This window comes from Dipodomys merriami, unplaced genomic scaffold (assembly GCF_024711535.1).
Source record: "Dipodomys merriami isolate MVZ:Mamm:240054 unplaced genomic scaffold, mDipMer1.0.p SCAF_3, whole genome shotgun sequence".
In the NCBI taxonomy this organism is placed as follows: Eukaryota; Metazoa; Chordata; class Mammalia; order Rodentia; family Heteromyidae; genus Dipodomys; species Dipodomys merriami.
In genome coordinates this window covers 75,413,558-75,438,051 of record NW_027204492.1, presented here as the reverse complement: position 1 = coordinate 75,438,051, position 24,494 = coordinate 75,413,558, and the positions used below count along the sequence as shown (strand labels likewise).

The 24,494-nt window shown below is 41.4% G+C and overlaps 1 protein-coding gene across 2 annotated transcripts in view; it reads left to right on the top strand.

The window, feature by feature from the left end:
• The first annotated feature begins 20,918 nt into the window (after positions 1–20,918).
• Positions 20,919–24,494, top strand: part of Maged1 (MAGE family member D1) — a 56,834-nt gene continuing 53,258 nt past the window's right edge. The window contains exon 1 of one of the 2 annotated variants that reach the window (XM_070040353.1): positions 20,919–21,002. The gene's annotated coding sequence lies outside the window, so the exon portion shown is untranslated. The remainder of the gene's footprint in view (positions 21,003–24,494) is intronic. The other variant, XM_070040352.1, reaches the window with a different exon arrangement.

Below are 24,494 nucleotides of genomic sequence, written 5' to 3'. Positions count from 1 at the left end.
TCTTTGTTTCTTAAGTCCTGTTAGTTTTGTCATATCACCTAACATTTTGGATTCATCATCCACTTATCAGGGAGACCATGTACTGTTTGTCTCTTCGTTCTTGGCTTACCTCGCTCAACATGATTCCTTCTAGCTCCATCCATTTCCCTGCAAATGCCATTATTTTGTCATTTCTAATGGCTGCATAGTATTCCATTGTGTATAGATACCACAATTTTTGGATCCATTCATCTGTGGTGGGGCATCTAGGTTGTTTCCATATCCTAGCTATTGCGAACAGTGCTGCAATAAACATGGAGGTGCACGTGTCCTTGTATATTGGTTCCTGTTGTTCAGGGTAGATGCCTAGAAGTGGTATGACTGGGTCGTAAGGGAGGTCAATCTTTAGCTTTCTAAGGACCCTCCAGACTGCTTTCCAAAGTGGTTGTATGAATGTACATTCCCACCAGCAGTGTAATAGCGTTCCTCGTTCTCCACATCCCCTCCAGCATTTGTCGTTGGCTGATTTGTGGATGTGGGACATTCTGACTGGGGTAAGGTGGTATCTCAGGGTTGTCTTTATTTGCATTTCCTTCACCACCAGGGATGATGAACATTTCCTCATGTGTTTCTTTGCCATTTTTATTTCTTCATTTGAGAAGTCCCTCTTTAGTTCCCTTGCCCATTTAGTAATTGGTTTGTTGGGTTTGGGAGGGATTAGTTTCTTGAGTTCCCTGTATATACAGGATGTTAACCCCTTGTCTGATATGTTGCTGGTAAATATTTTTTCCCAATTAGTTGGTTGTCTTTCTAGCTTGGTTGCGATAGCTTTATCTGTGCAGAAGCTTTTTATTTTAAGGTAGTCCCATTTGTCGAGTCTCTCTCCAATTTGTTGTGACCCTGGGACTCTGTTCAGGAAGTTCCTTCCTGTGCCTATTAGTTCAAGTGTCTCTCCTACTCTGTCCTGCAGTAGTTTCAGAGATTCAGGTTTAATGTTAAGGTCTTTAATCCATTTTGAGTTGATGTTGGTGCATGGTGATAGGCTGGGGTCCACTTTTAGTTTTCTGCATGTGGCTGCCCAGTTTTCCCAGCACCAGCGGTTGAAGAGGCTGTGTTTCTTCCATTGTATGTCTTTGGCTCCTTTGTCGAATATCAGCTGGCTGTAGGCCTGTGGATTTATTTCTGGATCTTCTATTCTGTTCCATTGGTCTTCGGGTCTGTTTTTGTGCCAGTACCATGCTGTCTTTGTTATTATAGCTCTGTAGTAGAGTTTGAAGTTCGGCATGGATAGCCCTCTCATATTGTCTTTATCCCCTAGAATTGTTTTGGATATTCTAGGTCTTTTGTTGTTCCATATGAATTTTTGGACTGTTTTCTGTATTTCAGAGATGTACGTCATTGGGATTTTAATAGGAATTGCGTTGAATTTGTATATTAGTTTTGGAAGTATTACCATCTTTACTATATTAAGTCGGCCTATCCAGGAGCATGGGAGGTCTTTCCATTTCCTAGTGTCTTCTGCAATTTCTTTCTTTAACTTTTTATAGTTCTCATTAAATAGTTCTTTTACATCTTTGGTTAGGTTAATTCCTAAATATTTTATTTTTTGGGAGGTTATTGTGAATGGGGTTGCTCCCTTTATTTCCCTCTCTTCCTGTACATTATCAGTGTATAGGAAGGCAACTGATTTTTGTGGGTTTATTTTGTATCCTGCTATTTTGCCGAAGTGATTTATGATTTCTAAGAGTTTGGGGATGGAGTTTTTGGGATCTTGGAGGTATAGTATCATGTCGTCTGCAAAAAGGGATAGTTTAACTTCTTCTTTCCCTATGTGGATCCCTTTAATGTCTTTTTCTTGCCTTATTGCCCTGGCTAAGGGTTCTAGGACTATATTGAAGAGGAGTGGAGACAGTGGGCATCCTTGCCTAGTTCCTGATTTTAGGAGAATTGGTTGTAGCTTTTCCCCATTAAGTATAATATTGGCTATTGGTCTGTCATAAATGGCTTTTATTGTTTTTAGAAATGTTCCTTCTATTCCTATTTTCTCCAGAGCTTTTAGCATGAATGAATGTTGAATTTTGTCAAAGGCCTTTTCTGCATCTGTAGCGATAATCATGTGATTCTTGACCTTGGCTCTGTTGATATGTTGGATTACATTTATTGACTTACGTATGTTAAACCATCCCTGTGTCTCTGGGATGAAGCCTACCTGGTCATAGTGAATTATTTTTTTTATGTGTTTCTGGATTCTGTTAGCTAGAATCTTGTTAAGGATCTTTGCATCTGTGTTCATTAAGGAGATTGGCCTGTAATTCTCCTTTTTGGTTGGGTCTTTGCCTGGTTTGGGGATGAGTGTGATATTGGCTTCGTAGAATGAGTTTGGGATAGCTCCTTCCTTCTCTGTTTCTCTGAAGAGCTTGAGGAGTATGGGTATTAGTTCTTGTTTAAAGGTCTTATAGAATTCTGCTGTGAATCCATCTGGTCCTGGGCTTTTTTTTGTTGGAAGACTTTTGATAGCTTCCTGTATCTCATTATAGGATATTGGCTTATTTAATTGGTTAACTTCTTCTTTGCTCAGTTTGGGCAACTTGTATTTCTCTAAAAATGCATCCATTTCTGCCCGATTTTCTTCCTTTAGAGAGTATAGCTTTTGAAAGTAGTCTGTTAGAATTGTTTGGATATCTTGGGTACGTGTGGTGATGTTTCCCGTGGCATCCCTAATCCTATTAATATGGGTTTCCTCTCTTCTTTTTTTAATTAATCTAGCCAATGGGCCATCAATTTTGTTTATTTTTTCAAAGAACCAGCTTTTTGTTTGGTTTATTTTGGTTATGGTTTTCTGATTTTCTAATTGGTTAATCTCTGCTTTTAATTTGGTTATCTGGCTTCTTCTAGTAGCTTTAGGTCCCATTTTTTCCTGTTTTTCTAGCTGTTTTAATTGCAACATGAGATTATTTACTTGGTCTGTCTCCATTCTCTTGATGTGGGCACTGAGGGCAATAAATTTGCCCCTCAGGACTGCTTTTGCTGTGTCCCACAAGTTTCTTTGTGAGGTGTTTTCATTTTCATTGAGTTGTAGGAAATGCTTTATTTCTTCTCTGATCTCTTCTGTTATCCAGGCATTGTTAAGGAGTGTGCTGTTCAATTTCCATGTATTGGAGAAATTTCTGCAGTATGCTTTGTTATTGAGAGCTAGCTTGATTCCACTGTGGTCAGATAGGATACAGGGGATTATGTCGATCCCTTTGTATTTGCTTAAGTTCCTTGCATGAACTATGATATGGTCTATTTTGGAGAAAGTTCCGTGAGCTGCTGAGAAGAATGTGTACTGTGTTGTTTTAGGGTGAAATACTCGGTAGATGTCAGTTAATTCCGCTTGAAGTATGGCCTCTCTTAATTCGGTAGCTTCTTTGCCAATCCTCTGGTTGGTAGACCTGTCCTTTGGTGAGAGTGGTGTGTTAAAGTCTCCTAGTATTATCGTATTGGGATCTATTTTATTCTGTAAGTTTGAGAGCATTTGTTTGACATATCTGGGTGCACCAATATTTGGGGCATATAAGTTGATGATGGTTATATCCTCCTCTTGGATTGTTCCCTTTATTAATATGTAGTGTCCGTCCTTGTCTTTCTGTACTGATTTTAATGAAAAGTTTATTTTGTCAGATATCAGGATAGCTACACCTGCTTTCTTACTGGGGGCATTTGATTGGTAGATCCTTTTCCACCCCTTCACTCTGAGTTTGTTTGTATGTTTGGCTGAGAGGTGGGTCTCCTGAAGGCAACAGATGGATGGGTCTTGTTTTCTTATCCAGTCCTCAGTTCGTTTTCTTTTAATTGGCGAATTCAGCCCATTTATATTAAGAGAAAGTATAGAGAGATGCATTGTTGTCCCTGCCATTCCATTTTCCTAAGTTTTTCTTTTTTCCTTTCCTTCTGTGCTTGCTCAGTTAGACTTTGAGTAACGCCTGTTTGGGGTAGGCCCCAGTTCCTGGCTGCTTTCTTCAGGTTGTGTCCCCCCTCTTAGAATTCTTTGTAATGCTGGCTTAATGTTTATGTATTCATTTAGTTTTTCTTTGCTATTAAAAGTTTTCAGTTCTCCATCAAATGTGAATGCTAGCTTTGCCGGGTAGATCAGTCTGGGTTGGCAGTTATTGGCTCTCAGGGCTCGTATGGTGCTTTCCCAGGCTTTTCTTGCATTCATTGTTTGTGTGGAGAGATCTGCAGTAATTCTTATTTTTTTCCCATTGTAGTATAGCTCCTTCTTCATTTTTGCTGCATGCAGGATTGTTTCCTTATTATTCAGATCTATCATTTTTACTATAATGTGTCTAGAAGTGTTTCTCCTGGGGTCTTGCTTGTTGGGTGTTCGATAAGCTTTTGTGATGTAGTTAAGATGGTCATTTTTGAGGTGGGGAAAATTTTCATTGATTATATTGTTAAATAGGTGTTGCATTCCCTTGCTCTGGAATTCCTCACCTTCGTCCACTCCAATTATGCGAAGGTTAAATTTTTTAGCATTATCTGCTTGCTCTTGAATATCCCTTTGGTTTAATTTGAGTGATTTTTCCATATCTGTCACTTTTTGGTCCAGTTGGTGTATTCTGTCTTCTGTATCTGACACTCTACCTTCCATTTCATTCACTCTGTTGACAGTGGCTTCTATTGTGGTTTGCATGGAGGAAATGGATCCCTTTATGGATTCAATGTTGGTTCTCAGAGTACTGATCTCACCTCTCAATGAGGTATGCATTACCTCTAATTTGGCGTTTATCTCACTTCTTACTGAGGTTTGTGCAGCTTCTATTTTTGCATGCATCTCTTGTTTGATACCCTGTATCTCTTTGGATAGTTCATCCTTGTGCTCTTTCAATTTCTGATCAATTTCTCACTTTATTTCTTGAGTCATTGCCTCCAGCAACCCTTGGAAGTAGCCTTTGTCTTCCATTCCTGCTTTGCTCCCACTGGGGCTCTCCCCTGTGTGGCTGCTGGCTTTTGAGGTGAGCTTGCTGTCCTGGGTGGTAGTAAACCTTGTGATTTTTCTCTGTGATTTTCGCATGGAGGTTCAGGAGACTGCTCTTCAATTTTGTTTTGGTGTGTCTGTCTTTGCTTGGTTGCTGATTCTGTATTGGTGGAGAGAGTCTGTGCCTGATCTGGGTTCTGTTGGGAGCCTATTTCCAGCTGCTATTCTGACTTACTTAGGATTCTCAGCTCTCTGCTGTAGATTGCTGGCAGTTCCCGCCTTTGGAAGGGTTGAGCAGCCTAGACTGCTTGTGTTTGCTCCTGCGGGTGCTCTTGTGAAGAACAGATGCTCTGGATGCACTCTCCCAAATGCTGGAGTCTGCTATGGGCTCCTGATGTGTTTTTGTTTGTTTTGGGCTGGTTGTGGGCTTGAACTCTAGGTTTGGGTGCTGTCCCTCAGCTTTTCAGCTCAAGGCTGGCACCCTACCGTTTGAGCCACAGCACCACTTCTGACCCTTTTTGCTTTTGTGATGCTGAGGAATCAGATCCAGGGCCTCATACATCCAAGACTATCACTCTATTGCTGAGCCGCCTTAACAGTCTGAGCTCCTGCTTACTATCAGGTGCTGGCAGCCTGTGTTGCCCAATTCCCAGTCTAGGGTATATGGGTGGAGTTTTGGTGGGGTTTGGGCTTCTCTTGTCCTGGGCCTCCAGGTCTTTTGTTGTCACAGGCGTGCTTCCCAGGGGAGTGTTGTTTCTTGGTTTTCTCCCCTCTGTTGAGGCGTATGCTCAGCTTTTTACTTCAATTGGGAGGAGTTGGTTGTGTTGTTCAGGCGCCGGATCCCCGGGCCTGGTTCCGGCCCCAGCCTGGAGCACGCTTGTTAGGCCTGTGCTGATGTGTATACCACCTAGGTTATGCAGCCTGGAGCGCACTCGTTAGGCCTGTGCTGATGTGTATACCACCTAGGTTATACAGCCTGGGGGACACAGTTCAAATTTCTTCTACTGTTGGTAGTCTTGACCCAGGGGCGCTGTTCCTGGCTTGGGCATTTAAGCTCCCTTCCAGGGGTGCTCTTGCTCTAGCCTGGCCAGCTGAGTGTGCTCCACGGGCTGGTGGAGCTCTCAAACAGTTCCCAGTTTTAGTGGGTCCTGTGGTCCGGGTGCTGGGGTAGGGAGTCTAGGTCAGGGTCTGGGGATTCCCTCCAGCTCTGGTCTCCCTTGAGGGATACACTTCCCCTGTGGGGTACTCACCCTGGAGCTGGTTGTTTCTGTGTGGTGTAGGTCGTCAGTTGTTGTTGCAATCCGGGCTGGGTTGGGCGGTGGTGGCTCTGTGTGATTCTTTTCTGTCTCTGCCTCTGTCGAAGCTGTCGGGTCAAGAGTGTCCACGCTCAGGCAGCTTCTTCTCGGTACCTCTGGGGCCCGAGTGACCCCGCCGGGTCGTTGCGATCGTGATCGGGCGGGCGGGTGGTTTGCAGACAGGACCCTTTGCCAGCGCTGCTGGTGCCGAGCGGCTTTGGCGGGATGGAACCTCTCTGCTCGGGTGGAGAGTGCTGGATCATTGCGATCGCGATCAGGCGGGGCCGGGTGGTCTGCCGACAGGTCCTTTTGTCACTCTGCTGATGCCGAGCGGCTTTGGCGGGATGGAGCCTCTCTGCTCGGGTGGAGAGTGAGGGGTGGGGGTGGGATCCTCGTGGAGACTCCTGGCTGGTAGGTTTCTCTGTTCCTGTCGATCTGCTGTTCTGCAAACCAGTACCTGATGTTCTGAAAGCGGCCCCCTGTGTCTCTGCTGTGTCTCTTGGGGCTCCCACAGCCCCCGCCGGGCCGGCTGGCCGGCGGCTTGGCGCACTGCCGCGCGGCCAGTAAAGGTTGGGGGAGGGGTCTTCGCTTTTCTCTGTTTTGATATTCTTCTTTTACTCTCTTTCTTTTTGTTATTCTCCGCCTCTGGTTTTTCTCTGAGTGTTCGTCTTTTTGTTGTTGTCGGTCTCTTGGGGAGATTAAGCGTTGGAACTCGAACTCTCTTTTTGGTTGGAGAGAGCTGTGGCGTTTCCCTACTGCCCCGTCGCCATCTTGGTCCCCCCTCCTCATTTTTACTTTTAAATATAGACCGGTTTGCAAGTCTGAACTCCATGTTTCCTTTTCCTAGCTCTTTGTGTTTTCTTATCAGCTGATTTCTTTTTTCCTTTTAGTGGGTGTCTTGCCCACAAAATGACATCTTCTCATGTAGGCCACATCATGATCCCGAAAATTATCTAAGGTAAAAAACCTCACAAGACTGATGGATTTCACCCATATTCCCTTTGACAAGTTATTTCAATTTTAAGTTCTACAATTTCTTTCTTCCATTAGCTGGGTTATATGATTTAAAATTTATGGCATTAAAAATACTCTACATGCCTGTAATCTTAGCTACTCAGGAGACGGTGATGTGAAGATTGTGGTTCAAGGCCTGTACTGGAAACTGTGTGAGACTTATCTCTATTTAACTACCAAAAAGCCCTAAGTGGAGTGGTGGTTCTGATATGGTGGAGAAAGTAAAGATGGAATATAATATCTGACTTGGATCATGTAAAATGGATAATGAACGATTTTAAGATATAAATGTAAGTATGCTGTGGATAAGACTTCTCTGGTAGCTAGCTATGTTAGCTAGTAACTGTAATTGTAACCCTGTAACCCTGTAACTCTGTAACTCTAATGTCTGCAATGGGAGTCCTAACCCAGTGGAACCATCACCACCTTTGTTCTATTCCCCTGCCTCCTGCCAGCAAAACCATGGAGGGAAATTTAAACTTAAGGTTTGAATTTCTTCTATCATTGGCTAAAACCTACACCCAACCTCTCCCTTTCCCTGCCCTAGCCCAAAATGCTTAAAAGCCAATGTGGGCTGGTACTCGGGCGTTTCCTTGGATCCCAACTCCAGGTGCGATCCTGGCCTGTCAGCACTTTTCACTCAATAAAATCTTTTACATTTTCACTGAGGACTGAGTGGTCTCACTGCACCTCCCCACTACAGTTCAAGAGTTAGAGCTCAAGGGGAAGGTGACTCAATGGTAGAGTGCTTGCCTTGCATGCATGAGGCCCTGGGTTTGATTCCTCGGTACCACATAAGCAGAAAAAGCTGGAAGTGGCACTGTAGCTCAAGTGGTAAAGTGCTAGCCTTGAGCTGAAGAGCTCAGGGACAGTGCCCAGGCCTAAAGTTCAGGCCCCATGACTGGCAAAAACAAAAAACAAACAAAAAAAAGTGTTAGAGCTGAAGGACAGCTCCAAGGCTATGAGTTCAAGTCCCAGGACTGGCACAAAACAACAACAACAACAAAAATAGAAAAATGATAACAATGCTCAACTGTGTTTGGTATGTGAGTATTTGCATAAAACCAGACCGATTACAAGCTTATTCATGTATATATGTGATGTACTTTGTGGAAATTTGGTAGTTTCAGTGCAAAAGTTTTGGATGGTTCAGCAACTGGTTGGAGCAAAAAAGCCAAAAGTTGAGCTCTGACTCAAGTTGTAGAGCAAAAGAAGCTCAGGGATCGGGCCAAGGCCCTGAGTTCAAGTCCCAGGACCAACATGCACACGCTTGTGCCCGCGCACACACACACAAATCTATGCAAAAGATTTTCTACAACAAGTTACTCTTTTTTGGAACCTCATCTCTGAAATTTCTTTTGATTTCTTGTAGACTCTTGCTAGTTTTCTTTCCCTGATCCTCTGTGGCTGATGGTTTGTTTTGTTGCTTTCATGGATTTACCACACAGTTTCTAAAGCTTACCATCAAAAAGTCCATTGTTTTTGAGGTTTCAAATAAAGTCGGTTTCACTGGGGAGAGCTTTGGGTTCACTGTTCTTTTGGCCAGTCCTGCTACTAGGCAAAATTGCTACACTACTGCTGTGGAGCTTGGAGCTTGGAGCTTGGGGTGGGGAAAATGGACTGCTTCAATCAGAATGAAGTCCTTGCTTTAATGAGTTTGGCACTAGGTGGGTACATTCGACCTTGGTCTTATTGGCTTCCTTATTCTGATATAGAGCCTGTACTTTATTTTTTTTTATTTATTTTATTTTATTTTATTTTATTTTATTTTTTTAATTGTATTTTATTTTATTTGAGAACATACTGTACAGAGGGGCTACAATTACATGGGCAGGATAATGCATACATTTCTTACCAAGCATTGCAGCCTCCTCCTTTGTTTACCCTTCACTTCCCTTCCCCGCCTCCCCCCTCCCCCCACCCAATTTTACCCCCCTCCCCCCACCCAATTATACCCCCCTCCCCCTCCACACCGACATTGTAAAGCTGGTTTTGACATGACATTTTGTACTTCTCATTGTTGCAACAGGTCCACCTGAATCCTTAAACGACTTGTTTGTCCCCATCTCCTCCACATGTTATACTGACATCAAATATAGTGAAAGCAGGGGTTACACTGTGGGGGAGGGACATACAAAGCAACAAAGAAATAATCTTATAAATGCATTAGAAACACATGCATGAAAGAAACGAAAACATTAAAATACATATTTAAGGGTTCATTTTCCTAACATCACATTATCTGACCTTTTCCGCTTGACTCATACCTATACTAGATATTGCAAATAAGGGAAACCATGGGACCTATGCTTCTTTGGGCCTGGCTTACTTCACTTAATATAATTTTTTCCAAACCTTTCCATTTCCTAACAAATGGGGAAATGTCATTCTTTCTGATGGAGGCATAGAATTCCATTGTGTATATATACCACATTTTCTTGATCCATTCATCTACTGAGGGGCATCTGGGTTGGTTCCATATCTTAGCTATGGTAAATAATGCTGCAATAAACATAGTTGTGCTGGTAGCTTTAGTGTGGTCTTGTTTGTAAACATTTGGGTAAATGCCCAAAAGTGGGATTGCTGGATCATAGGGGAGATCTATGTGAAGTCTTTTGAGGAACCTCCATACTGCTTTCCAAAGTGGTTGAACAAGTTTACATTCCCACCAACAATGAAGTAAGGTTCCTTTCTGTCCACATCCCCTCCAGCATCTGTTGTTATTAGAGTTCTTGATTTTTGCTGTTCTAACTGGAGAGAGCCTGTACTTTATAAGCAAACATGGATGAAAGACCTCAGTAAATTCAACCTGCCATATTTGATATAGAGTCTTTACCATTTGGAAGGAGAAATACCAAATTCTAGTGGCATCATCATCCTGGAGGAAAATCATAGCCCTTTCTGGGTGCTGATGGCTCACTTATAACCTTGGAAAGTACAAGAATTATTTAAAGTCAGAATGAGGCTTGATGATTTATCTATAAATGACTAAATATACAGAATGTATTCAGACATGGAAGCAAGACTCTTATTTCCAATTAGCCAGCATAAACTGGAAGTGGAAATGTGGCTCATGTGTTAGAGTGCCAGCTGTGTATGAAAAAACTGATGAGAACACAAGGCCTTGAGTTCAAGCCCAGACTGGCATGCACACAAAAATAGAGAAAAAGTGATATTTGTACCCTATATGTTCTCCAGCTAAAGAAGAATTAAATAATAAGCAATAGTGAAAAAGTAGTAATGAAAATGTCTTTAAATGGGTTAATGTATAATTTGTGGCAGATCCATAGCAAGCAATACTACTCAGAAATGAAAAGTAACTAATGATTGATAAATGTACCAGCTTGAATAAATCTTACAGGCATTAATTTTTCTAATTTGAGGAGGGGAAGGGAAATAACAAAGTGCTGAAATAAGGATACAGGACGACCCATTGTAACAATGAGATGTACAAGACAGTACGTTGAAAATGAACTTTACTACTTTGGGTGGGGGGAGTTGGGGAAATGGGGAAGAAAGAGTTGATAGGGGAAAAATAAAGGAGGGTGTAACAGTGCTTCATTGAAAATGGACTTATTAACTTGCTCATGTAACTGTAACCCCACTGTACAGTATTTTTACAATAAAAATATATATTAAAAAGAAAAAAAGAAACCTATCTGTGAAGGTTGTTTATTGTATGTTTCTATTTACATCTCATTTATGGGATCAGAAACTGCTCCAAATGTTGATTGTAATATGGTTACTAATGTTGATGCTTATGTACATTTATATTATGGGCTAGGATGTAGCTCAGTGATACCACTTGCCTAGCAACCAAAAGGCCTGCCTTTTGATCCACAGGAACAAAAAGATAAGAAAGTAGTAGAGTTAACAAAAAAGAAAATGTGAATGAATTCATATGTTAAAAAAAGAAAGTATATATACAAAAAAGTCAAGTACTGCAATTGATTAAAAGTTAATTTTAGGAAGTGACGCTGTGGCTCAAGCAGTAGAATGCTCGCCTTGAGCTAAAGAACACAGGGATAGCACCCAAACCCAGAGTTCAAGCCCCACCACTGACAAAAAAAAGAAAAAAGAAAAAAGTTAATTTTAGCCAGGCACCAGAGGCCCATGCCTATAATCCTAGTTACTCAGGAGGCTATGATCTGAGGATAGCTGTTCAAAGCCAGCCTGGACAGGAAAGTCTGTGAGACTTTTATTGCCAATAAATTACCAAAAACTGGAAATGGATCTGTGGCTCAAGTGATAGAGCACTAGCCTTGGGTGAAAACAATCAGGGACAGTGTAAGGTCCGCTCCTGGATGGCCAGCAGACTCCACCCTCCTCGCAGCAAAGTCTCCACCCAGTACCTGCGTTACCTAGGCAACTGGGACACCTGGAAGAGGTCACCTCTGAATTTGATGTGGCCACACCTTTCCCCGCCCATACCCTACATAAGGCCTAGCCCAGGCCCAGACTCTCCCTCTTTTTTCTCTCTCTGTTCGTTTCTAGCTCTTGCTGCTCTTTTCTTGCTCTCTTGCTCTCTCTCTTTCCCAGCCACGTGGAGTGCCAACCTTGCCTGGTCCCAGCAGGTCTACCCCTTACCTGAATACCACGTGAGTGCTACTGTTCTTACCCCTCTCTCTGCTCTTTTCTCTCTCTTTCCTCTCTTCCCAGCTCTCTCTCATTCCCAGGCCTTTCCCAGCCACGTGGAGTGCCACCCTTGCCTGGTCCAAGCAGGTCTACTGAATAAACCTACCCCTTATCTGAATACCATGTGCGTGCTGGTGCGGTTCTTACTCACCTACCTCTTTTTAAAAACCTAACAGACAGCACCCAGATGGTGAGTTTAAGCAGCACGACTAGGCACACACACACACACACACACACACACACACACACACAAATAACTTTTATCTTTCCACTGACATATATGACACATACAAAATAATGTATGTAATATATTTCAAATTATAATAGTATAATGAACTGTCCTGAACTCAGATGTCCATAAAAAATAATTAATCACAAATTAACTCAAGCTATAAGATCCTCTTTACACTTGCTTTTCCTAATCTGCTTCAGAGGCAACCATTAACCAGCAATTAATATGGACTTTTGTTTAGCTATGTATGTGCTCACTTATTTTTCTTTCTTTCCCTTCCTTCCTGCCTTCTTTCTCTTTCCTTATTTCTTCCTTTCTCTCTCTCTCTTTCTTTTTTTTTTTTTTTGTCATGGGGCTTGAACTCAGGGCCTGGGCGTTGTCCCTAAGCTCTTTCCTCAAGGCTAGCATTCTACCACTTCAAAGCTCTATTTCCAGTTTTCTGGTGGTTAATTGAAGATAAGTGTCTATTGGGAGGCTGGGAATGTGGCCTAGTGGTATAGTGCTTGCCTTGCATGCATGAGGCCTTTGGTTCAATTCCTCAGCACCACATAAGCAGAAAAAGCCAGAAGTAGGGCTGAGGCTCAAGCGATAGAGCACTAGTCTACAGCTGAAGAGCTGGGGTCAGTGCCCAGGCTCAGAGTTCAGGCCTCACAACCGACAAACAAAAAGAAACCACAATAGTCTTTCTTACAACAAATCTAATCTAATCTTATTTTACCCCTAGAACTTTAGATTCATTTGTACTGAAAAAAAATTCAGAAATCTCTCCTAGATTAGGACACTGGGAGTTGGAAAGTGTTCTTTAAGCCTCATATTCAACATATTATTTTGTTTATGGTTTTCTTCTCTCTAAAATGCAAGATTCCAAAGGGGAAAGATTTTTTTACCCTTGTTTATAGATTTATTTTTACTGCCCTGAATATGATACCTACACAGTAGTTAATCAGACAATGTTTTCAGAGTGAATAAAAGTGATGAGTCAGATTCTATGGCAGAAGCAGAGACTGTTGTTTGGTTTGAGTTAAGGAAAGGAAGGAAGAAGACAGAGGTTTTCATGAACAAGTTGAAACATAAGCTGACCTTTGAAAGGTAAATAATGATTACCAGAGTATGAAAACAGAGACTTGAGATTTTGTTGTACTTTTCCCCAATTTCAAGTTTATGAGTGGTAGAGGGAGAGGGAGAGAGAGTACCACAACTTTTGTAAACAATATTAAGAAGTTAGGATTTGGGGCGAAAGTATAGAGGACATGACATACAATAGTGATTCTGGTGACTGGTAGAGGTCCATGAATGTTGATCATACATCACTGTTTTTAGAGCCCTTCTAGAAAGACAACTCAGTTTTCCCTTACCCATGGACATTGGTATCTTACTTACACACTTTGTTTTTCTTTTTGGTTCCCAGTTTTTTTCTCTTCTTTTCTTTTATTGTAAAGATGCTGTACAGAGGGGTTACAGTTACATGAGTAAGGTAATGAGTAAATTTCTTGTCCAGCATTGTTACCCTCTCCTTTGTTTTTCTCCTACAATCCCTTCCTTCCCACACCTCCTCCACTCCCCCGACAAAGTTGTAAAGTTCATTTTCAACATTGTGAGTATCATTGTTGCAATGGGTCATCCTGTGTTCTTGTCTCTACATTTTGTTATTCCCCTTCCCCTCCTCAAATTAGGTAAATGTATATACAAGATGTAGGGTACCAAAATCAAATACAGTGACAATGGAGGATTTACCATAGGAGGAAGAACATACAAAAGAACAAAAAAGAAATCACATAGTACATTAAAAACAACAATGAAAAACCTCTTGTGTCCATATCTTGGGTTTCATTTTGCTTAGCATCATCTCATATGTACATAGCTTTTGAGCTTTTCTGCTCATCTAAGATTATTCTAGACATATACTAATTATTGCAAATAAGGAAAACCATAAGGTTCTAGTCCATGATCATTTGGCTCCATTGATGGTGACTATGCCAAGGTAGTACATGATGGCAACAATGTATGGCAGAGAAAATTCCTTTACCTCATAGTCAAGAAGCCAAAGGAAGAGTAAGTGACTGGGGTGATAACACTTTGTTTTTCATAGTCATTTTTTTCAGGGTCCTGATACCAACGCTTGAACTCAGTGTACCTCTTGTTCTTATGCAGCTTGTTCACTCACGGTTGGTAGGTACTCTACCATTTGAGCCCATTTGCTAATTAATTGCAGATGGAGTCTTGCAGATGTTTTTGCCCAGGCTAGCTTTGAACTGATATCTTTTAGGGTCCTAGCCATTTGAGCAGCTAGGATTACAGGCATGAACCATCAGAATCTGGCTGCCTCTGTCACATTTTAGCATTTATTTTCTTGAAATTTTTATTATTTCTGGGTACTGGCGGCTAATACTTGTAATCATAGCTGCTCAGGAGGCTGAGATCTGAGGAGTATGGTTTGAAGCCAGCTTGTGCAGGAAAGTCCATAAAACTCTCATCTCCAATTACCCACCCAAAATCCAGAAGTGGAGATTTGGCTCAAGTGGTAGAGCATTCAACTTGAGCAAGGAAAATTCAGGGACAGTGCCCAGGCTCCTGAGTTCAAGCCCCAGGACTTGTGTGTGCGCACACACAATTGTCTTATACAAGACTGTTATGCTCTATGGTAAGAAAAGAGAGAAGCCACATTTTGAGAGGTTGAGTCTTGGAGTTTTTATTCCAAGGCCGGCACTTGCATGGTGGAATCCAGTCTCAAAGAACAGCAGCCAGCAAATACACTTAACACCATTAGGAAACTGAGCCATGAAGGTGGGAGAGGAAAGAAGGAACAAAAACATTCAGAAACACAACAAATCAAAGAAGGGTTGGACAATTGGGATTGGATGAAACTGCAGAGCTTCTGCATGGCAAAGGACATAGCTAGCAAGATCAATAGAAAGCCCATGGATTCAGAGATCTTCAGTAGCCATACAACAGACAAGGGTCTCATATCTAAAATATACTTAGAACTCAAGCAATTAAATCCCCCAACAACAAATCCTTAAACAAACAACTACCCAATTAATAAGTGGGCTAAAGACTTAAACTTCTTAAACTTCTCTGAGGAGGAAATAAGAATGGCCAATAGACACATGAAGAAATGCTCAATTTCTCTAGCCATAAAAGAAATGCAAATCAAGATAATATTGAGATTCCACCTCACCCCAGTTAGAATGGCTATAATCAAGAAATATAATAACAACAGAAGTTGGAGGGGATGTGGCCAAAAGGGAACCCTACTGCATTGTTGGTGGGAGTGTAAACTTGTTCAACCACTTTGGAAAGCAGCATGGAGATTCCTCAAAAGACTACATATAGAGGGCTGGGAAGGTGGCTCAGTGGTTGAGCGCTTGCCTTGCATACATGAGGCCCTGGGTTCGATTCCTCAGCACCACATAAGCAGAAAAAAAAAAGGCCGGAAGTGGCGCTGTGGCTCAAGTAGTAGAGCACTCACCTTGAGCTGAAGAGCTGAGGGACAGTGCCCAGGCCCAGAGTTCAGGCCCCACGCCCAGACCTCCCCCCGCCAAAAAAAAAGACTACACATAGAGCTTCCCTATGACCCAGCAATCCCACTTTGGGGCATTTACCCAAATGATCACAAACAAGACCATACTAAAGCTACCAGCATAACTATGTTTATTGCAGCATTATTTACCATAGCTAAGATATGGAACCAACCCAGATGCCTCTCAGTAGAAGAATGGATCAAGAAAATGTGGTATATATACACAATAGGATTCTATCCCTCCATCAGAAAGAATGACATTGCCCCATTTGTTAGAAAATGGAAAGACTTGGAAAAAATTATATTAAGTGAAGTAAGCCAGGCCCAAAGAAACATAGGTCCCATGGTTTCCCTTATTTGCAATAACTAATATATGTCTGGGACAAGCAGAAAAGGTCAAAAGTTATGTACATATGACCATATAAGATGATGCTTAGTGAAATGAACCCCCAGATAGGGACACAAGTGGTTTTATCTTTCTTGCTGTTGTTTTTAATGGATTTATAATGTACCATGTGATTTTTTTTTGTTTCTTTTGTATGTTCTTCCCCCATGGTATAACCTCTGATTTCACTGTATTTGATTCCTGTGCCCTGCATCTTGTATATGTATTTTTTCTAATTTGGGGAGGGAAAGGGAAATAACAAAATGCTGAAATAGGAATACAGAATGACCCATTGTAACAATGAGATGTAAAGACCTGTGTTGAAAATGAACTTTATAACTTCAGGGGGTAGGGAAGGGAGGAGTTGGGGAGATGGGGAGGGAAGGGATGGTAGGGGAAAAACAAAGGAGGAGGTAACAATGCTTGATAGGAAATGTACTCATTACCTTACTCATGTAACTATAACCCCTCTTGTACAGTATTTTTGCAATAAAAATATATACAAAAATAAATAAAAATGAAGGTACAGCAACAAAACAAAAAACAAAGAGAGACAATGCTGATGGCTGTAATCCTAGCTACTCAGTAGGCTGAGATCTGGGGATCATAATTCGAAGCCAGCCCCTCTTACCTCCATTTAACCAGCAAAAAGCTGGAAGTAGAGCTGTGGCTGAAATGGTACAGCCTTGAGGAGAAAAAAAAAAGCTCAGCAATAACACCCAGGCCTTGATTTCAAGCCCTAGGACAAGCATTAGCGCACGCATATACATGCACCCACACCCCCACACCCCTAAACCCCACCCCCACACACAGAGGTGCTTACTATTATAACATGATATTTTAAGCAAACATCCATTAGAAATTAACCCTAAACCAAATGTTTATCTCCTTTATTCTCATATGGTTATTTGATTTTTTTTCGGGGGGGGTCCGGTCATGGGGCCTGAACTCTGGGCCTGGGCGCTGTCCCTCTGCTCTTCAGCTCAAGGCTAGCGCTCTACCACTTGAGCCACAGCACCACTTCTGGCTTTTTTCTTTTTGCTTATGTAGTGCTGAGGAATCGAGCCCAGGGCCTCATGCATGCAAGGCAAACGCTCTACCACTGAGCCACCTTCCCAGCCCCGTTATTTGATTTTTAAAATACTGTTCTGTCGTTCATGTACCAGCATTTGTCAATTTATCTCCTAATTTACATGTTCTAATTTTCTGCAGGATGCAAAGTCAAATAGGTAGTTATCCTTAATAGGCTATGATCTGAAATAAAAATGAATAACCAGTGCAAAAAAAAAAAGGAAGAACAAAAACAATAAACAACAAACCAATTGAGCTCCAATGGAGAACTAAAGTGGGACACCATGGTGGGTGACTTGCAAAGACCCAGAAGACGGGAGACAGGACATGAGCATGGGGACATGTGCCAGCCCCTGCTTCCAGAGATTTAGCCATGATCATCACGTGGCAGGCAGGGTCTTCACCTTCCCCCACCCTGAAGACAAGATGCCAGAGCCTACTATTCACTATGTGGTCAAGATGGCACTGTCCAGACCCAATCTCCCTACTTCAGTAATTTGTTTGAGGACAGAAGAGAGCCTTGCCTAAAAAGGTCTTCTGTCTCTGGCCTCCAGCATCTCCAGTCTCGTATTTCTTCCTTCCTTCCTTCCTTCCTTTCTTTTTTGTTTTTGTTTTTGTCGGCTGTGGGGCCAGAACTGTGGGTGTGGGTGCTGTTCCTCAGCTCTTCAGCTCAAGGCTAGCCCTCCACCATTGGAGACATAGCACCACTTCCAGCTTTTTCTGCTTATGTGGTGTTGAGGAATCGAACCCAGGGCCTCATGCATGCAAGGCAAGCACTCTACCACTGAGCCACCTTTTCAGCCCCTCTAGTCTCATATTTCATCACTCCTCCTTTATGGCTATACTTCAACTTCACTGTCATGCTTCCCTTTCACTTATCCATTCAACAATTTATTTATCATTATATGTGGCTATGGATTGTGCTGTAGGAGATAACATCTCTTTTATGTTTGTAATTTTTCCCTTGTCTCCTAGTTATTAATATCACATTATGGTGCTGCTATTGTTTATTCATTTGTATCCCCCACTGGGTGGAAGGTATGAAAATCTAAGACTGGGTTTTCTTCCTTCCTTCCTTCCTTCCTTCCTTCCTTCCTTTTTTTCCTTTCTTTCTCTTTTTCTGTCATAGGTCTTGAACTCTGGGCCTGGGCTCTGTTCCTGAGCTCTCAGCTCAAGGCTAGCGTGTAGAGCTACAGAGTCACTTATGTTTTTCTGGTGGTTAATTGGAGGTAAGAGTCTCACAGATGTTCCTGCCCAGGCTGGCTTTGAATGGCATTCCTCAGATCTCAGCCTCCTGAGTAGCTAGGATTATAGGTGTGAGCCACTGGCACCCAGCTAATTTTCTTTCTATAAACAGCATCAGGAACAAAATGTTTAAGTGAGTTAGTGTTCAAACTATGTTGGTTGAATAAAGAAATGTGACTAAATTATTAAATTATTAAATTATAAAAATACCAGCAAAAAAGAACTTTGTGTTGGTCTTCCTCATTGTCTGGACTACATTTTGCCTATTTATTCATTCAACAAATGACAAAAATCTGTTTATAGTAGGCTCTTAACCATTTAAAGGTTACTTTTAGCCCCTAGGCTGTAGGATCCTAGTTCAGTGCTCTGGGTGCAGCATAGTTTTGAGGACATAGTAGTTGCTCCATGTAATTTGGTAGATTGTCTGAAATTAAGTAAAAGAGAACTGTGGTACTGATTTTGGACCCAGAAGATATTTCTGGAGGAAAAAGGCAAATGAAAAGTGAAAAGCTACTTTTGCTGGGCTTGGAAACTAATTTTTTTTTTTTGTGGGTCATGGGGCCTGAACTCAGCCTGGGCGCTGTCCCTCAGCTCTTCAGCTCAAGGCCAGCTCTCTACTACTTGAGCCACAGCGCCACTTTTGGCTTATTCTGTTTATGTGGTGCTGAGGAATTGAACAGAGGGCCTCATGCATGTGAGGCAAAAACTCTACCACTGAGCCATCTTCTCAGCCCTTGCAAACTAATTAAAAGCTAGGCACAGCTCCTCTCCCTCTTAAGTCCTTGCTATTATCAGAATTCACAAGTAAGCATCACGTCAATGAAGGTAAACTGCCTAACAGAGTGGCTCTACTTAGTTACATCTTAATTATCATCTTAAAGAGATAACAGTCAAAGCTTGGGAAAACACCCTCTAGGCCATTTGTTTGTGATCCTCCTAAACAGTAGGAAAGCGTTAAATTCTCCTTCACAGAAGGAGGTGGTTTTGGAAGACAATCACATAACAATCAAACATATCTGTGACTCAGGACTATTTTAACTACTTATAACTTTCTCACTTCCTTATCACAATTCTCCATATTTAATCTGAGCCAAAGTTTGTATTTCTGAACATAGCTGAAGATATATTATTGTCCTGTCGTCCCATTCTCTGTCATTCATCATGTGGTTACTTTATGTGGTATATGGTAATACGTTTTTGGAATTAACAAGGGACTCCTGAACTTTTGGGCTTGGAGTTGAGAAATATGGTTTCACTGACCATATTAACTAAATACTGAACTTGTTGTAAAGGGACTTTTTTCTTTCTTTCTTTCTTTCTTCCTTCCTTCCTTCCTTCCTTCCTTCCTTCCTTCCTTCCTTCCTTCCTTCCTTCCTTCCTTCCTTCCTTCCTTCCTTCCTTCCTTCCTTTTTTTGGCCAGTCTTGGGGATTGAACTCAAAGCCAGCTGTCCCAGTTTCTTTTTTCTCAAGGTGAATGCTCTACCACTTGTGATACAGTGCCGTTTTTGGCTTTTTTCTAAGAAGTTTATTGGAGATAAGAGTCTCACTGACTTTCCTCCCTGGGTGGGCTTTGAACCGTAGTCCTCAGATCTCAGCCTCCCGAGTAGCTACACAGGCATGAGCCACCAGCTCCCAGCTAGGACTGTTCTTACTGAAACATTTTTTTCCTTGTTTTTGTTTTTTTCCCCTGTCTTTGGGGAATATGCATACATGTTTTCTAAATAAGTTCATCTTTACTTAGAAATTTGAATATGGCATGTGACTCAGTGGAAAATATCACAAGATAAAAGTGATGTGATTTAAGTTTATGTTTTGTGCTGGTCCTGGGGTTTGAACTCAGGGCCTGGGCTTTGTCCCTGAGGGCTTGTGCTGAAGTCTAGCCATAGCTCCATTTCCAGCTTTTTGCTGGTTAATTGTAGATAAGGATTTCACTGACTTTTCTCAGCTCCCTGAGTAGGATTACAGCCATGAGTAACCAAGCACCCAGCTAAGATTTTTTTAAAGATTGAAATAAAAAAATTTTAAACCTGTATGGTAAATATGTATCCATAGTCACAGGAGGTAGAAGTAACTATGAGTTAAATGACTAAGATGATGAAAAATATTTCTTTTTTCTACATTTTTATTGGCATCAGTTACACATAGGAGTTTGATTTTGATATGACCACATATGCAATGTACTTTGATCAGACTCACCCTCCATAACTTTTCCTCATCTCTCATTTCCATTTCCAAACCAATCACAAGCTTATTTGTTCTGTGTTCACCTGTGTACCTGTTTGTCTACAGACCTTTTCTTTTATGCTTTCTGTTCGCCCTTCCCCTTTCCACTACTATCCATCCCTATTTGTTTCATCATGCAGCTCATTTTTTTTCTAGTGTGCGCTAATTGTCGATGGGAGATAGTTCTAAGGCTAATAAGGCCACAAATTGTGCATATTAGGTTTGGAGGCGACATTGCAGTCCCCGAATTGACTACAACGTGTTTACAATGCTACGCGGGTTCGGATCCGGTTAGACAGCCAATGAAATTAAAGCATCCGCTGATCTCACACAATAGACACAGGAAGTTGTCGGGAGGGTGGGAGCTGCAGAAGCTAAAGCTTCCGTCTAACGAAAGAGCATTAAGTACTGGTCACGCCGCAGTCTCTACCTTCTTTGCCCAGGTGAGTGTCAAATAGGGGACAGGTAGTTCTCATCAAATTAGCTCAGTAAAGTACTGGAAGGTTTCCCTTCTTATCTTAACGTGGGGGCGGATAGGATGAGAACTCTTGCTGCCTGGAAAACATTGTAAGATGTTCTTGGCGACCGTACTGCGGTCGATTAGACATGGACTCCCACACCCATTTTCCCGTTCTTCCCTCCTGCTGTCTTTTTAAGCTCTTCACCTGTGGTTATGCGGTTTCTCTCCTGAGCCTTCATTTTTCCTTTTCGATTGTTCATACCCACTTTTCACTAGGCACATTTTACCCTCCAGACTTAGCAAGCTCCGTCCCCAACTCATTCTTCCTTCCCTCCACCCTCCTCCTAGCAACAGTATTTTCCTCCCTAGCTGCTTTCGCTCTCTCCTCTCCTAACCAGAGAATTATGCATCTTCCCCCAAAGCTTGAGCAACTTCAAAATCACGATTATATTGTGCTTGTTTGTCTTTTCTTATTTTTTAATGAGCAAAGAAGCTTGTGTATGAAACAATGAACAAAGAAGCTCATTTTAGGAGCATAGAAGTTATAGGGATTTATTCAAGGTTTACCTATTTTTTACTTTAAACAAAATCTTTTAGCTATGATTACAGGGTTTCTGCCTTCCATTCATTTCATTTGTTTTCTAATGCTGGCCTAGAGCAACCCCCCCCAAATTTCTGGCGAATCCGAGGATAGTGGTGAGTGGTGGTGGGAATGGGAGGGGCGTGGAGGCAAGGAGGGCTGGGAAAGAGAGTCAAACTGGATTTTGCCCTTAATCCGCTATCTGCTTCAAAATGTAGAACCTTTTCCATTCCACCTAAAACCTTTCAGGGGAGAAGTGCTTCGCTAGAATGACATCCAGTCACAAATATGTTATTTCATATGGGTTAATTTATTGCGTAAATAATTTTATGATTACCTTTAACGCCAGCAAATCAGTAGATTTTTTCAAATATTTTGGGGGAGATTTTCAAATATTTAACTGTTTAATATTGTTTTTTTTTCAGGTAAGGGGTAGGTTTATTCAGTAGACCTGCTGGGACCAGGCAAGGTTGGCACTCCACGTGGCTTGGAAAGGCCTGGGAAAGAGCGAGAGCTGGGAAAGAGAGGAAAGAGAGAGAGAAAAGAGCAGAGAGAGAGGAGAGAGAGGAGAGAGAGCAGAGAGAGGGCAGAGAGAGCTAATATTGTTTTTATGGTCCATACGTTATCATGTGGTTTACTTTTTAGAGTATTTTGGTAATCACAATTGATTTCATTAACAAGTGATCATTAAATTTAGGCTTTATGGTTTTTCAGACCTGAAGAGGTCCCACTGTTCAAATTATATCTGAACCAAGACCTTAAGGATGTGCAGGCACTAACTATGCAGATATTAATGGAAAAACGAGACATATGTGTTATGGTCTTCACATTTCTTGTTCACACTGTTTACTGCATTCCTTCTATCCTCCAACCCCCTTGTTCCCTAACTGCTTACTTTTCTGCCTGGCATTCATTCAGCATTATAATCAACTTGAATTCCTCAGCATGAATTCCTCATTTTCTATTTCTTCTGGAGGGCTTCTTACTATCATTTCAATGGAATGTCAGTTGCCAACAGCCCCTCTAGGAATGTTACCCTATTCCCATCTTGTCTTCCCATTTGTTGCTAGTGCATTGTGTGTTGTTCTACAGTGTATTTGCATATTTGTTTATCCCTCCTATATATCTTATCACTGAGTATTCACAAATTTTGCCCATAAGTATTTAGTAAGTTCAAAGTATTGAATGCTTGTCTCTAACAGGTAAGCTGTAAAACTTTTCCAAAAATTTTTCCTGTAGTGGAGTTTGAACTCTAGGCCATGCACTTGATAAGAAAGCACTGCCATGCCCCTAGTACATAGATATGCTTTATAAAAATTTTGATTTTTAAAAATTTATTATTAAGGTGTTGTACAGAGGAGTTGTTGTTTCATAAGTCAGGCAATGAGTACATTTCTTTTTGGACAATGTCACCGCTTCCCTTTCTAGGTAAGCTTTTAACTATATTTCTTGCCTAAAGTTCACAACTTTTTTAGGTAATTATTAACATAGCTTTACTGATGAATAAAACCAAAGTTCAGAAGTCTGTAATAAGTCACTAAACTAATGTAGTTCATGAGTCTGAGGTATTATTTCCTAATCTAAATTTCACTCTCCGTTTATTAATGAGTAGAAAAAATACAGATATTGCCGGGCGCTGGTGGCTCACGCCTGTAATCCTAGCTACTCAGGAGGCTGAGATCTGAGGATCGCGGTTCAAAGCCAGCCCGGGCAAGAAAGACCGTGAGACTCCTATCTCCAATAAACCACCAGAAAACCGGAAGTGGCGCTGTAGCTCAAGTGGTAGAGCGATCGCCTTGAGCTGAAGAGCTGAGGGACAACGCCCAGGCCCAGAGTTCAAGCCCCACGACCAACAAAAAAAAAAAAAAAAGTAAAAAAAAAAAAAAGAAAAAATACAGATATTTTTAAGTATAAGACCTATCTACTTATAACATTTACATTTAAAAATTAGTTTCCTCTCCCAAGTTAGGTCTTATTACTTGCTTGAATAACTTCTAGTAACTAAGAGCTAGGGGAGCTTTGTTACTGTTTTTTGGGTGGCCTAGGTTTGCTATGTAGCCCAGGCAGGGCTCCAATTAAATTCTCCTGTCTGAGCCTTCCAAGTGCGGAATTTATACACCAATACATCCGGATATGATGACTTTTTACCTGGAATTTTTTTTCAAAAAAATTTAAATTACTAGAAATTGAAAGTGTACAATAAGTGCTTTTATACTCAGAACATATATTGAATGATTTGGTTTACTTGTGCGTGTTCTTGTCTCAGTCTGTTTTATAATCTATTTCAGCTGAATCATTTGGGACTTCAAGTATTATTATTATTATTATTATTATTATTATTATTATTATTATTATTATTATTTGTCCTGGGGCTTGAACTCTTGGCCTGGGCACTGTCCCTGAACTCCTTCTAGCTTTTTCTGTGATTTTGTGATTCAATGGAGATAAGAATTTTACAGACTTAACTGCCCAGGCTGGCTTTAAACCACAATCTTAAGATCTTAGCCTCTTAAGTAACTAGGATTATAGATATGAACCACTGGTGCTTGGTGCAAACATTTTTAAGTAAAAACTTGCAGTGTACTGTTCACTAAGTCAACACACTAGTGTAATTAGTATGGTGACTAAGAAATAGAACATTCCAGGCACTGATTGCACATGCCTGTAATCCTAGCTTACTTAGGAGGCTTAGATATGAGAGTTTGAAGCCAGTCTAGGCAGGAAAGTCCATGAGATTCTTGGAGTCAAGAGTCTTTTTTCACTTGAGTAAAAAAAGCTAAGTGAGCATGTAGGCCCCGAATTCACCCCTGTCACCCCACAGAAAGAAATGGAGCTCCATCGACAGCTGAAAGGCCTTGAATGTGTTCCTAACCTCTTACAATTTAACTGGGAAAT